This window comes from Alnus glutinosa, chromosome 4 (assembly GCF_958979055.1).
Source record: "Alnus glutinosa chromosome 4, dhAlnGlut1.1, whole genome shotgun sequence".
NCBI classification, from domain to species: Eukaryota; Viridiplantae; Streptophyta; class Magnoliopsida; order Fagales; family Betulaceae; genus Alnus; species Alnus glutinosa.
The window spans coordinates 23,882,784-23,897,610 of record NC_084889.1 but is presented as its reverse complement, the minus strand read 5'-3'; positions in this window follow the sequence as shown (position 1 = coordinate 23,897,610).

Below are 14,827 nucleotides of genomic sequence, written 5' to 3'. Positions count from 1 at the left end.
TTTCTTCAATGGAAGTTACTTTAATCCTGAAACGCTCTAGTAAAGACCTTATAATCTTTTTGAAGAGTTTTGCATCAGAGACCTTCTTCCCGAGACTCACCATCGAGTTTCTTAATTCGTTGATCCTGGTGTAAAACTCACCGATTGTCTCATTCTCTAACATCTTAATTTCTTCAAATCTAGAAATCAACATCTGGAGCTTGACAGATTTAACAAGTTTGGTGCCCTTATATGTTGTTTCTAAGATTTTCCATGCTTCTTTAGCGGGTTCACAATTTGAAATTCTTGCGAATTTAGATGGGGAAAGTGCTTGACATAGAGCATGGAGGGCTTTATCATTGGAAAGTCTTGCACTATTTTGAGCAACAGATAGTTCGGCAGTTGTAGCCTCTGGCTTAATCCAACCAGTTTCTACAATTTGCCAAACATCAATAGATTTTAAAAAGAAGCACATACAAGCTTTGCAATAACCATAATTCATGCCATCAAAGGCAGGAATGCAATGAAGAGATTGAGACATTATATAAAAAAAATTTAAGTCAAAAAGATCACACTCAAGAAATAAATCTTAAACAGAGTGTACCAAGCTGTAATACCAATTGAAAATAAATATTGACTTCTAACAGAACCAAGTGTGTGTGTTTGTGTGCAACAAAATATCTGTGAAGAGAAAAACCACTCCGGGGCAACCAAACCCAGGATATCCACTATACTGAAAACAAAGCTAGTAACAAGACACTCGTACTCACATACCCTTATGCAGTAGTCATACCTTTAACTTTGACACGAAGCCTATCGTGAACGCTTCCCAACCAAGTCTCCTACTTAAAAGGGTCTTCAATGGATTCATTTACCTTAGGGTCGATCCCTAAGATAGACTTCACATGAACTGTTGAGCACACACCGGCAACGGCTTGAGAGCTAGCGGATCTTCGATTCTCCCTAAACACCCTCTTAAAGCTAAGAGAATTCAATACTGAATTCTGTACAATTGACAAGCCTAGGACCCTCTAGTTATAGGTTTACAGAAAACCTAAACCTGCTGAGATTCGGACTCTGGCTGTCGAGCATCCGAACGGAAGTTAGCCACATCCAGACTGTCTTCTGCGATATCCTTTCAGAAACAACACACTTCTATCCTTATCAGGTCCATGTCCGGACGGCTTAGCCGAGGTTCCGAACGGTCTTCGCTATAACTCCTTCTAGCATTCGAACAGAACACTGGAATATTCTGAAATGTTGGACAGCGTCCTGACGTGTTGCCACGTTATCCGGATGACTTGTAGAGACTTCCCTAACAGTGTCGACTTCTGAAATCCAACTCCGTGTTGAATACAGATTGACCTAGCCATTCGGACGATGTTGCTCTGTCGTCCGGACGTCTTCAAAGCAAACTGCTGGACACTGCGGGGTGTCCGGACGCCTTCAAAGGCCCATCCGGATGGTTGCATAGGAACATGTTGTTCTGACTTGGAAATTGCATGGAATCTTCATGGACATCTTTTAGAAACTTGTGACCATAATCATGGCATGAAATGAGACACTGTCCATATTACTTGAAGACTTTGAATAGAACCGATAATCCTATTAAAAAGTAACTGTTGCATAAAGTGTTTTTGTCATCCAGAATGTAGCCAACATAAAATACTAACAATAATGAAGGCAGGCATTTGAGGAGCAAAATAATCAGCCCCTCAGATGAGATAGGTAATCAAGTGACTTATAATTGCTATCTGGCTCAATAGGAACCAAAGAAAGTGGATGAAGCTCTGCAAGATGACAGCTGGATTACTGCTTCATGATGAGTAGCATCAGTTCACTCGAAATGATGTCTGGACTCTGGTTCCCAGACCGTCTGACAACAATATCATCAGCACAAAATGGATCTTCAAAAACAAATCAGACGAATATGGCACGGTGATCCAGAATAAGGCATGCCTTGTTGCTCAGGGGTACACTCAGATTGAAGGGATAGACTTTGACAAAACATTTGCTCCGGTTGCTAGGTTAGAATCTGTCAAAATTCTTCTCTCCATCGCTTGCCATCTTGGATTCAAGCTTTATCAGATGGATGTAAAGAGTGCCTTTCTTAATGGCATTCTTCAGGAAGAAGTATATGTAGAACAGCCAAAAGGGTTTCAAGATCCTCATCACCCCCATCATGTTTACAAGATAAAGAAAGCTCTGAATGGTCTTAAGCAGGCTCCTCGAGCATGGTATGAGCGTCTAACTACATATCTGTTGGCTAAACGGTTTACAAGGGGACAGGCTGATCGGACCTTGTTCATCATAAATAAAGGCACACACAAGCTCATTGCTCAAATATATGTTGATGATATCATATTTGGAGTTACTCTAGATTCCTTAGCCCATAAATTTTCTGATGAGATGAAGTAGGAATTTGAGATGAGCATGATTGGTGAGTTGAACTACTTTCTGGGTCTTCAAGTTAAATAAACTTCTGAAGGTATTTTCATTTCTCAATCCAAGTATGCTAAGGATCTGGTTAAACGTTTTGGCCTAGATGGGAAGAGTCATGCCCGTACTCCCATGAGCACTAGTGTGAAGATAAGCACTGATCTTACAGGGAAACCAGTTGATCCTACTCTCTACAGAAGTATGATAGGGAGTCTCCTCTACCTCATAGCCAGCTAACCAGATATTGCCTTCAATGTGGGAGTCTGTGCTCGATTTCAAGCAAATCCTAAAGAATCTCACTTCATTGCAGTCAAGCGTATCATTAGGTATGTAAATGATACTCTTCTTTATGGCATCTGATATTCAAGGGAAACAAGTCTTGTTGTTGCAGGTTACTCTGATACAAATTGGGCTGGCAATGCTGATGGCGGAAAGAGCACCTCAGGAGGTTGCTTTTATGTGGGAAATAATCTTGTGGCTTAGTGCCGGCTCTGATACCAATTGAAAAACGAAATTGACTTCTAAAAGTAAAGTGTGTGCATAAGTGTCAACAAAAATTAAAGCACAGCGGAAAGTAAATGACACAGAGATTTTTGTTGACGAAGTGGAAACTCAGTTAAGAGAAAAACCACTTCGGGGCAGCCAAACCCAAGAATTCAACTATTCAGAAGACATAGCTAGATACAAGACAGTAACACTCACATGTACCGATGCAGTGGTTGTACCTTGATCTCTGACGTGTAACCCAACATGAACGCTTCCCAACCAGGTTCACCTACCTGAAGGGGTCTTCAATGGAACTCCTTACCTTAGAGCCGACCTCTAAGATAGACTTCGGTTTACAGCACAACACACTTGTAAAATGGCTTCAGAGGGATTGATGACTTCTCTGAGCTCTAATGGAATTCACACCATTGGCAAGGCTTTAGAGGAAATATCACGTCTCTAAGCTGTAGAGAATTCACCACCGAATTATGTGTTGAAAGCATGCCTCAAGCCTCTTATTTATAGGCTTTGGAAATCCAAAATCGACTCAAAAATGGAGTTCGAAACACGCGCGTCCGGACGGGAGCCAGGGCCGTCCGGACGGGTCAAGTTTTTCTTGTCCGAAAAGTAATTCTGGAATTTTCTGCAGGACCGTCCGGACGGGAAACCTTTTCATCCGGACGCTTCTAGGGACTGTCCTGACACTCAAATTACAACATTTTTTCTAAGCTTTCCAATGAAGCCAATTTCGTCACAATCCGATATTTGAGTAAAACGTTATGACCAAAATACCCGAGGGTGTCCGGACAGGTTGACCAAGTGTCCGGACGGTCAACTGCAACCGCCTCTCCAAGATAGCGCTGAAAGCTTCCATAACAAGGCCGCGTCCGGACGGTGTTGCCCTAGCGTCCGGACGGTTACACTTCGACTGCACGAAATTACCATAATAAGGCTTGGAGCATCCGGACCTTGAAGGCTAACGTCCGGACAGTTGAACTGGTGCACGCAATTTCCATATATGAAGCTTGATCGTCCGGACCATGAAGGCTGATGTTCGGATGGTTGAACTTGGTATGCACGTTCTTGCCTTATAGAGGACATCGTCCGGACGGGATCACACATCATCCAGACGGTAGTAGCCGTCTTCCCATAACTGTATCTTGAGGCAGAAACCATAATGCTTGTCAAACCCTGAATGGCGTCCGGACGGTATAACCACGTCGTCCGGACAGATGCGCTGGAACATTGAGATTTTCTCGAACTCTGAAGAGCGTCCGGACGGATGCAATCTTGAACTGTTCGAAGCTTCTAGACACTGATGGGCGTCCGGACGGAAAGATCTCATCGTCCGGACGGATGTTGCTGACTAATGAGCGTCCGGACGGAATACCACGTCGTTCGGACGGCTGACAGGGAACCGAAATAAATCCTTGAAAACTTCACAGAATCTTCTCGAAGAACATAGCTGAAGAGTAGACTCTGGATAAAGTAGCATCCCTGTGAAAGTAGCAACATTACATAGAAGTGATTTTGTCCAACAGAATGTAGCCAACACAAAAACTAACATTAATGAAGGCAGGCATTTGAGAAGTAGAATAATCAACCCCCAAGATGAGATAGGTAATCAAGTGACTTATAATTGTTATCTGGCTCAATTTGAACCAAAGAAAGTGGATGAAGCTCTGCAAGATGACAGTTGGATTACCGATATGCATGATGAGTTGCAACAATTCCCTTGGAATGATGTCTGGACTCTGGTTCCCAGACTATTTGACTACAATATCATCGGCACAAAATGGATCTTAAAAAACAAATCAGATGAACATGGCACGGTGATCCAAAATAAGACGCACCTCGTTACTCGGGTTTTCACTTAGATTGAAGGGATAGACTTTGATAAAACATTTGCTTCGGTTGCCAGGTTAGAATCCATCAGAATTCTTCTCTCCATTACTTGCCATCTTGGATTCAAGCTTTATCAGATGGATGTAAAGAGTGCCTTTCTTAATGGCATTCTTCAGGAAGAAGTATATGTAGAACAGCCAAAAGGGTTTCAAGATCCTCATCACCCCCATCGTGGCTACAAGATAAAGAAAGCTCTGTATGGTCTTAAGCAGGCTCCTCGAGCATGGTATAAGCGTCTAACAACATATCTGTTGGCCAAAGGGTTTACAAGGGGACAGGTTGATCGGACCTTGTTCATCAGAAATCAAGGTACACACAAGCTCATTGCTCAAATATATGTTGATGATATCATATTTAGAGCTACTCTAGATTCCTTAGCCCTTGAATTTTCTGAGGAGATGAAGCTGGAATTCAAGATGAGCATGATTGGTGAGTTGAACTACTTTCTGGGTCTTCAAGTCAAACAAACTTCTGAAGGTATTTTGATCTCTCAATCCAAGTATGCTAAGGATCTGGTTAAATGTTTCGGCCTAGATGAGAAGAGTCATGCCTGCACTCCCATGAGCACTAGTGTGAAGATAAGCACTGATCTTACAGGGAAACAAGTTGATCCTACTCTCTACAGAAGTATGATAGGGAGTCTCTTTTACCTCATAGCCAGCCGATTAGATATTGCCTTCAGTGTGGGAGTCTGTGCTCGAATTCAGGCAAATCCTAAAGAATCTCACCTCATTGCAGTCAAGCGTATCATCAGATATGTAAATGATACTCTTCTTTATGGCATCTGGTATTCCAGGGAAACAAGTCTTGTTGTTGCAGGTTACTCTGATGCAGACTGAGCTGGTAATGCTGATGACAGAAAGAGCACCTTGGGAGGATGCTTTTATGTGGGAAATAATCTTCGATTTCCCTCTCCACTGCTAAGGCTGAGTATATTGATGCGGGAAGCTGTTATACCCAATTGTTGTGTATGAAGAAGTTGTTATGTGACTATAGATTCACTCAGGATACCATGATTATCAACTGTGATAATACTAGTGCCATAAATATTTCCAAGGATCCTATTCAGCACTCTCTTACCAAGCATATTGACATCAAACATCACTTCTTACATGATCTTGTGGAATCCTAGGTTGTATCTCTCTCTTTCATTCCCACTGATAACCAATTGGCTGAGATTCTTAACAAACCTCTCAATGGTAGTAGGTTTGAGTTTCTTCGAAAAGTCATTGGTGTTTGTGACATGTCTTTCCATGCTAAGGATTAGACTTCTTTGTGTTTCTTAAGTCTTGTCCTCAGAAAGCATGTTGTTTTTTTTTTAATAATAATAATAATAAAAATTGGGGAGTAAGGTAGTTGGGTTGTTCTTTTTAAAGTTTGTCAGCAATCTCATGTCTCTTATTGTGCTTTATTAGTTCATTGTGCTTTGATGAATTATGCTTACATGTGGTGAGATCATAAGTCTAAAATATGCAAAGTTTTCTTGCTCACTCTTTATGCTAGATAGTTGCTCTCCTCATGTGATGATTTTGTGCACTATCTAAGGCTCCCTTAAGGTACATCATTTTCTCTCTGACTTATTGTTTCTGGAAATTTTGATGAGAGAGATATTTGTGTATGATGGTCAAATTAACCAACTCACTAGTTGAACCTAGAACCTAAAATTTTTAGCATTCTTCTAGGTTACAACACCAAGTAATAAAAAGAATTCAAAAAATCAGTACATATGGATAATTAAAAAGATCCACAGCTTATTGTGCTATAAATATGTTCTTAAACTTGTCCCTAAAGAAACAGTCAGTGACCAAATCATTGCAGAAATAGACGGTCACTAAATGATTAGGTAAAATAATGTTTGACTTTTAACTGCTCTTCATTAATGATGAGTATCAAATATTGTATATTTGGACCCCTTAATTCACATTTGTTAAACCTTTAACTTTGTTATTTTCTAATGTTTTTGGTTAGTTTTTGTATTTTGGTGTTTTGCAGATCATGGAGAGAAAACGGTAGTTTTAAAGTGAAAAATGCAAAGTTTGGAAATCAAAATCGAATTGGATTAAATTTCAAGTTTTGCACAAGTTGTAATATTTTGACCATAACTTTCAGCTCAAGAATCAGATTAAAGTGAAATTAGCGGTGTTGGAAACCTAATTCAAAATTCTACAAATCATTATGAAATATAATTTTCCTAATTTGAATGTCTGCTATATCATAATTGCCCCACAATATAAGAACACGAATTTCCTTGCTCCTGTCAGCTGCAGACACTTCAAATCCTAGCATTCTTTTCTCTTACTAGGGTTTTTGAGGGGTAGAGGTGTCATTTTGAAAATATGGCCCTAAACCCTAGCGTTCTTTTCTCCTATTAGGGTTTAGAGGGGTAGAGGTGCAATTTTGTAAAAGTTAGGTTTAACCTAATCTTCTGCTATAAATACCCCATGCTAGGCACCACTTAGAGCATCACTTTTCTCTTCAGAGCACTTGTCTTAGCTCTTGTCTTTTCTTTTGTAAGTTGTTACTTTGTCTTATTTCTTTTAATTTAAAGTTATTCAATTTTCAATTCATCTTTATTTTCTTGCTATTTAATTTAAAGTTATTTAATCTTCAGTTGTTCTTCTTTCTTTTCAATTGTTTTTGTTGCTTACTTTTTGTTTATTGTTATGTAATTTTCGTTCTTTCTCTCTTCCCCATTGTTTTAATTTATTGTTTTCTTTTATTAAATTTTTGTTCTTCTTTTTGTTCTTCGCTTTTATTATGATTTCATTTCAAGAGTTGTTGGTGTTTCTAGTCATAAGAGGCTAAAATCCTCAACTAAGGTTGAGGATGAAACTTCATCAATGATAACACCTATGCTTTTGTCATGATATTCATAAATTCAATGTTCTTATATATATTCAAATTCCATGTCAATTTATTGAATCATATTCTTTAGATTGATGATTTTTATTTGATGTTTGTTGTAATTCAATCGATGGATACATCGATTGATTTCTTTACGATTGGGGTATCTATTGTGATTTCCGGATACAATAGATGATTTCGATTAAAAAATGGATAATCATTGTGATTTGTTTGAGTTGAATTCTTCAAATATTTTCATGCTTTGTTACTCAAGAATTTGAATATCGAGCATATTGAATTGAATTTATGAATAAAATGCAAGAGTAGGGTGTTTGATTTGATTTGGTGAATTCCGATACCTTAGTGTTTTTATAAATTGTTTTTATTCAATTTTATTTTTGTTTATTATTTTGCTTGAAAAATCTTTCAAATATTTGGCTCTAGGTTAAAACAAAATTTATTTAAATAGAAATTGATTTTTCTTTTCTTACACACACTTCCCTGCAAATTCGACCTCGCGCTTGCATGTACTATGCTGCATACGATTCGTGCGCTTGCGAGTAAATAAATTTGCACATCAATTAATTTTCTCTCTTGTTTAGGAAATCCAATTACTTTAAGTCATTTCAGTGAACTTCAAAACCTTATTGAGAAAGCCTTCACACACACACGCATTAAATAAGTTGAGCAAGCTATTTTAATTATTCTATTTAAATGGAAATTTTTGCTTATCTAATTCTTGTCTCTATGTTTGTATAATTCTGACTTGCTATTTAACTGATTTCTCAGGTTTAGATATATGTGTGTGCTGCTTTACTTGTGAAAGAACTAACCTTGTTGTCTTCCTCTCCTTTTCTGCAAGAAGTGGTATTCCGCCCGGACGCTCATTTGTCAAGCATCATCCGTCCGGACGAAGACAACTTCTTGCTCGGACCTCCCATTTGTGTCCAGAAGCTTTGACCTATTATCGGTTACATCCGTTCGGACGTCTTAGCAACACATCCAAATGCCTTTTAGTGTTCGACAAGCAAATGGATTTCTTTCCAAAACACAAATATGGGAAGACAGCTGCAATCGTTCGAACGATGTGGCTATTCCATCCGGACGCTATCCTTGATAAGGCAAGTCATGCAGAAGACGTTCTACCATCCGGATGTCAGACTCCACTATCCGGACGCTCAGGCCTTAATATGGAAATTTCATGCAGCAGAAGTGCAACCATTCGGACGCTAGGGCAACACCGTCCAGACGTGGCTTTATTCAGGAAAGAATATTCAGCGAATTTGGAAAGCCGGTTGCACAGTTGTCTGTCTGGATGCCCTCAGCTACCGTCAAGACGCCACCTAGAGAAAATTGAATCAGTGCCGATTTAGGTCTTCTGTAGCCTATAAATAGAGGCCTTTAGGCATGTAATTTGTAAGAATAAGATATTGAATTCCATAGAGCTTAGAGAGTATATTTTAGGAGTTATTGTGCTGATTTGCTCACTCTCAAGCTATTGCCGTTGTGTGTTGTTGCTATGCTAAAATTAAAGTCTATATTAGGGAGGAGCCCTAAGGTAAAGGATTCCATTGAAGACTCCTTCAAGTAGGAGACTTGGTTGGAAAGCGTTCACGATGGGTTTCGTGTCAGAGTCATAGGGATGATCGCTACCTCAGGGTATGTGAGTATTATTTTCTATGTACTAGCTTTGTCTTCTGAATAGTGAAAATCCTGGGTTGGCTGCCCCGGAGTGGTTTTTCTCTTCATAGAGTTTCCACTTCGTTAACCAAATGCTTGTGTCATTTAAATTCCGCTTTTACAATATTTTGTTAACATATTGTGCACACACACACGGTTAAATAGAAGTCTCTTTATTTTTCAAAGCTAAATGTAGTTTATGAGCCATGCAATGCAAATGATATGTATAGGGACAATCCCTCATAAATAAAGCTTGTAACCCATTCCATTTACCGTGCATTCTACTGCCTCTATCATATCACTCACCTTATTCTCAATTTGGAAGTTGTAACGAGAAAGAATAGCACATATATTCGAATTCAAAGTTGATGCAGTAGCGTCATTGACATGCACAACATGAAAGAATCATTTTCTAATAAAACCATCTTTATCAACAAACCTCAAAATAATAGTGTAAAACCTGAGTCCATATTGGGAAGATGAGTAGCCTACAAAGAGTGTAAAAAATTAAATGGACTTCTAATTTTAACAAGTGTATGTGAACAGTGTGCAACAAAATATTAAATGCGGAATTAAAGGAGACAAATATTTTGTTGACGAAATGGAAACTCAATTAAGAGAAAAACCACTCCGGGGCAGCCAAACTCAGGATATCTACTATTCAGAAGACAAAGCTAGATACAAGATAGTAACACTCACATATACTCGATGCAGTGGTCGTATCTTGCTCTCTAACGTGTAACCCAACACGAACGCTTTCCAACCAGGTCTCCTACCTGAAGGGGTCTTCAATGGAATCTTTTACCTTAAGCCTAACCCCTAAGATATACTTCACAGCTGATCAAATCACACACTGACAAAGCTAGAGAGCTAGCAGATCTTCAATATCTTCATAAACACCCTTTCTAAGCTGTAGAGAATTCACCACCGAATTCTATATTGAAAGCATGCCTGGACCCTCTTATTTATAGGCTTTGGGAGCTCCAAATTAGGTCAAAAACACGTTCTGTGGTACGCGTGTCCGGACAGGATCCAGAGCCGTCCGGACGGGCCAAGTTTTTCTTGTCCGGAAAGTAATTCTAGAATTTTCTGCAGGGCCGTCCGGACGGGATATGTTTCCGTCCGGATGCTTTTTCTGGCGGTCCAGATAGTCAAATTACAGTATTTTTTGTTAGCTTTCCAATGACGCTGATTTCGTCCCAATCCAATATTTGAGTAAAACGTTATGACCAAAATACCCGAGGTTGTCCAGACGGCTTGACTGAGCGTCCGGACTGTCAACTGCAACCGCCTTTCTAGAGTAGCACTGAAAGCTTCCATAACAAGGCCACGTCCGGATGGTGTTACCCTAGCGTCCGGACGGTTGCACTTTGGCTACACGTAATTACCATAATAAGGCTCTGAGCGTCCGGACCCTAAAGGTTGACGTCCGGACGGTTGAACTGGTGCACGCAATTTCCATATATGAAGCTTGATCATCCGGACCATGAAGACAGGCGTCCGGGCGGTTGAACTTTGAGTGCACAACTTGCCTTATAGAGGACATCGTCCGGACGGGATCACACATCGTCTGGACGGTAGCAGCCGACACTGAATGGCATCCGGATGGTATAACCACGTCGTCCGGACGAATGTGTTGGAACACTGGGATCTTCTCGAACTCTGAAGAGCGTCCGGACGATTTGCCATTACGTCCGAACGGATGCAATCTTGAACTGTTCGAAGCTTCTAGACACTGATGGGCGTCCGAACGAAAAGATCTCGTCGTCCGGACGGATGTTACTGACTGATGAGCGTCCGGACAGAATACCACGTCGTCCGGTCGGCTGACAGGAACTGAAATAAATCCTTCAAAACTTCACAGAATCTTCTCGAAGAACATAGCTGAAGAGTAGACTCTGGATAAAGCAGCATCCCTGTGAAAGCAGCAACATTACATAGAAGTGATTTTGTCCAACAGAATGCAGCCAACACAAAACCTAACAAACTCCCCCTTTGGCCATTCTGGGACAAAAATCACTTGACCGGTTAAAAATACAATCCCGGTCCGAATCAAAAATTACTCCCCCTTTTTGTCACAAAGGGACAAAGGGTAAAACAGAGTAATGAGAAAAACCACACAACAATTACTCCCTCTCAATGTCTCAGAAGTACAGGGGTAGATAGAGTAATAATATCCACAGATAAAAACTTTCTAAAATCCAAAACATATATGGAAAATAGAGAAAAGTCTGCAAGTGGCCCAAAAGAAAAGAAAAAGCTCATCTTTAATCCTGAGACCTTTGGAATTTTGAACATCCGATAACAATAGTCAGTTTTCCAAAGGATCCATCTGTCAAACATTGTGCTAGGAGCCGCTGGATGTCATATTCCTGAACCAAAACCAATCAGAAATATGTCCAAAAATACCATTAGATCCTGTTAGTTCCAAAAATAATGTGGTATTTAAGGCGGCTGTCAAATGGATGCCAAAGAGAAATATAAGCAATGCAGCTCCTCGTAAGGCATAAATATATCAAGATCAGCCCAACAAACAGACAGAGAAGGATTTTCTTGCACAATATCTCAAGAAAATATCCCAATCAACAAATATTCCAATATTCTAAAAGCACAAAAACTTAAAAGAATAACAGAAGACACAATGAAGATCATGGGATGAGAAGAGATGTGCAAAGAATGCCAAAATCTCGGGAGAAATCCACGAGAAAAACAAACAACATGATAAATCAATAAAAATGAAAAGATGTGTGTATGGCAGAGAAAGAGAAGCAAGTCTTAAACCTATAGAGATCCTGTCCGGATGTGCAACTGCTAGGTCAGCATATGGCAAGACTGCTCTCGTCTGGACGAAGAATAGGTCCGTCTGAATGCTTCACACTTGAAAATCTGAAACTTGAGGAAAATATGCAGAAAAATATTTTTCCCAAAAGTTAGCTTCAGAACACGTATGTATAATCAACTGATAAAGTAATCAAATAGCATTGCAAAAATATGCAAAGATATAAATGAGAGTTAAGTATTCAATAAGCACAAATTTTCCTGCAAATAGAAGTTTTAAATAGATTACTCAACTCATGCAATGCGTGTGTGTGTGAAGACTTTCTCAATAAGGTATGAAATTCACTGATATGACAAAAAGCAACCAGATTTTCCAAACAAGAAAAAATCAATGAAAGATCAGCCAAAAGTCAAACCTTATCTTACTAGGGCCTAGCCACCTCATTTGATACACTCCCCCTAAAATGCTACACCTAATTGTTTTACTTGTACCATGAAGGACAAAGTAAAATTTTTACTTGCACGTAGAGGGAAAGGCATATAGCAAATTCAGCACATAAGTAGTGAATATACAATTTAAAGCACATAATGCATATGATTTACTGCTTGATTCTTATGGTGCTGCAACCTAGAGAGTGCCAGAATTTTTAGGCTCTAGGTTCAACTAGCATGTGGTCAATTTGACCATCTTAATCAAAGACCTCTTCTCTTATCTAGAATTTCTAGAAGCAAAAAGTCAGAGAAGAAAAAGATGTATCTTAGGGGAGTCTTAGATAGTGCACATTTTCATCGCATGAGGAAAGTAACAATCTATCATTAAGATGCAACAGGAAAACTTAGCAGATATCATGCATAAACTCTCAATCATATATAAGCATATATAATCAATGCACAATGAACTAAGATATCAGGCAAAAACACATGCAATATCTGAAAAGCTATCAAAAGAAAGAAATAAAGTTCCGCATCATCTCCCCAAATTTTTATTTTATTTTTTTGTTGAAAAATGAGACAGAAAAAAAAAAAAAAAAAAAAAAAAAAAAAAAAAAAACAATAAAGATATGCTTATGGAAAAGGAAATGACATCTAATCCCAGCATGTAAGGTAAAACCAAACCTGTCCTCATGGAGAGAGGTTTAGAAATACCAAGACAGAAAAGCAGCCGCCCGACGTGCTTTAATTGTCATCCCCAAAAAAATATATCTGCAGATATTTCTCAAGAAAACTAGAGAAAATATGGGGATAGAATAAAAGGTTCCTCAAATAGAATGCAAGACATGAATAAGATATGACATGATAAACGATGCAATGCAAACATACCTGACATGCACTAGGATTTAGGAACCAAAATCCTAGGCATGGGAAGACTTCACCTTTACTAGGTGAGTCCACTCCCTCTCAAGGGGTAAATGGTCTCATCCTTCTTGACCCATACCTGCTTGACTCGTGGCGGTAACTTGCAGGTCTTGCCCATGTTGTCCATTCTACTTATCATACCTTGCATCAGGCTCAGAAACCCTTCATAGTCATGGTAGCTAATGGGCTTCTGCAGCTTTCTCTTGTAGCGCCTTGATTTGTTCTTCTTTGATTAGCCATTCTGATAGGCAGGAACAAACTGATGCTGATGCAGTGGAGCCTGAAATGCCGTAGGAGGTAGAGTGCCTGTTGTAGCTCTAGTTGGCAGCTTCCTCTAAACCTTCAACTTCTGGAGCTGTGGGCATTTGGATCGGATGTGACTGGTGATGCCGTAGTGATGATAGGTAGGCAAGCTTCTTTTGTTTGAATGCTTCTTTGTATTTTCTGTAAAATTATGATTAGCATTCTTACAAATAACATTGTCTTTACCTTTTATATGTCTCCTATGCGGAGGGACATATTTTGCTGAGGAAGAATCATCAACTTCACTTTTCCTCATAGCATCTTGCTTAATCCAAGGCCTGTGGGATTTCAACAAATAACAATTTGGCCAAATATGACCAATTTTCCCACAATTATGACAAGTAGGAACAAACTTACCTCATGTTCCTAATTCCTTGGGCTTGGGCATCACACAATTATTCAAGCAAGAATTATCCAAACAAGCAGTGTCTACTATCACAGGCTTAATAATAATGGAATCTAATTAAGAAATAGAAGCATATGAAGTAGAAGCACTCAAATCATCACTAATTAAACCAGGCTTGTTCGAAATATCTGAATGAATACACAGCATGCTTTTCAAATTATCACAAGAGAATTTTGCCAATTTATTCTCAAGTTCATCAATAATATTAAGCAACATGGTATTCTCAGATCTCAAAGAGTCAATCAAAACATGCGATTCAGATAACTGAACAATCAAAGACTCTTTTTCTTGCTTCACCTTTTTGAGCTTTTTTGGAGAAACAATTTTATCTATTTTATCAAAAACTTTGGAGAGCTCAATATCATGATTTTCTTGAGATAACTGAGAGAAATCCATGATAAAAGGTGTAATCAAAAAAATAGAAGTCACAAAGAGATGAGGATCATACTCAGGAAATAAATCCTTCCAATGGAGTGTGCCTGCTCTGATACCAATTGAAAATTGAAATTGACTTCTAAATAAAACGAAAAGTGTGTGCGCAAAGTGTCAACAAAAATAAACACAACGGAAAGTAAAAGACACAGAGATTTTTGTTGAAGAAGTGGAAACTCAATTAAGATAAAAACCACTCCGGGGCAGCCAAACCCAGGA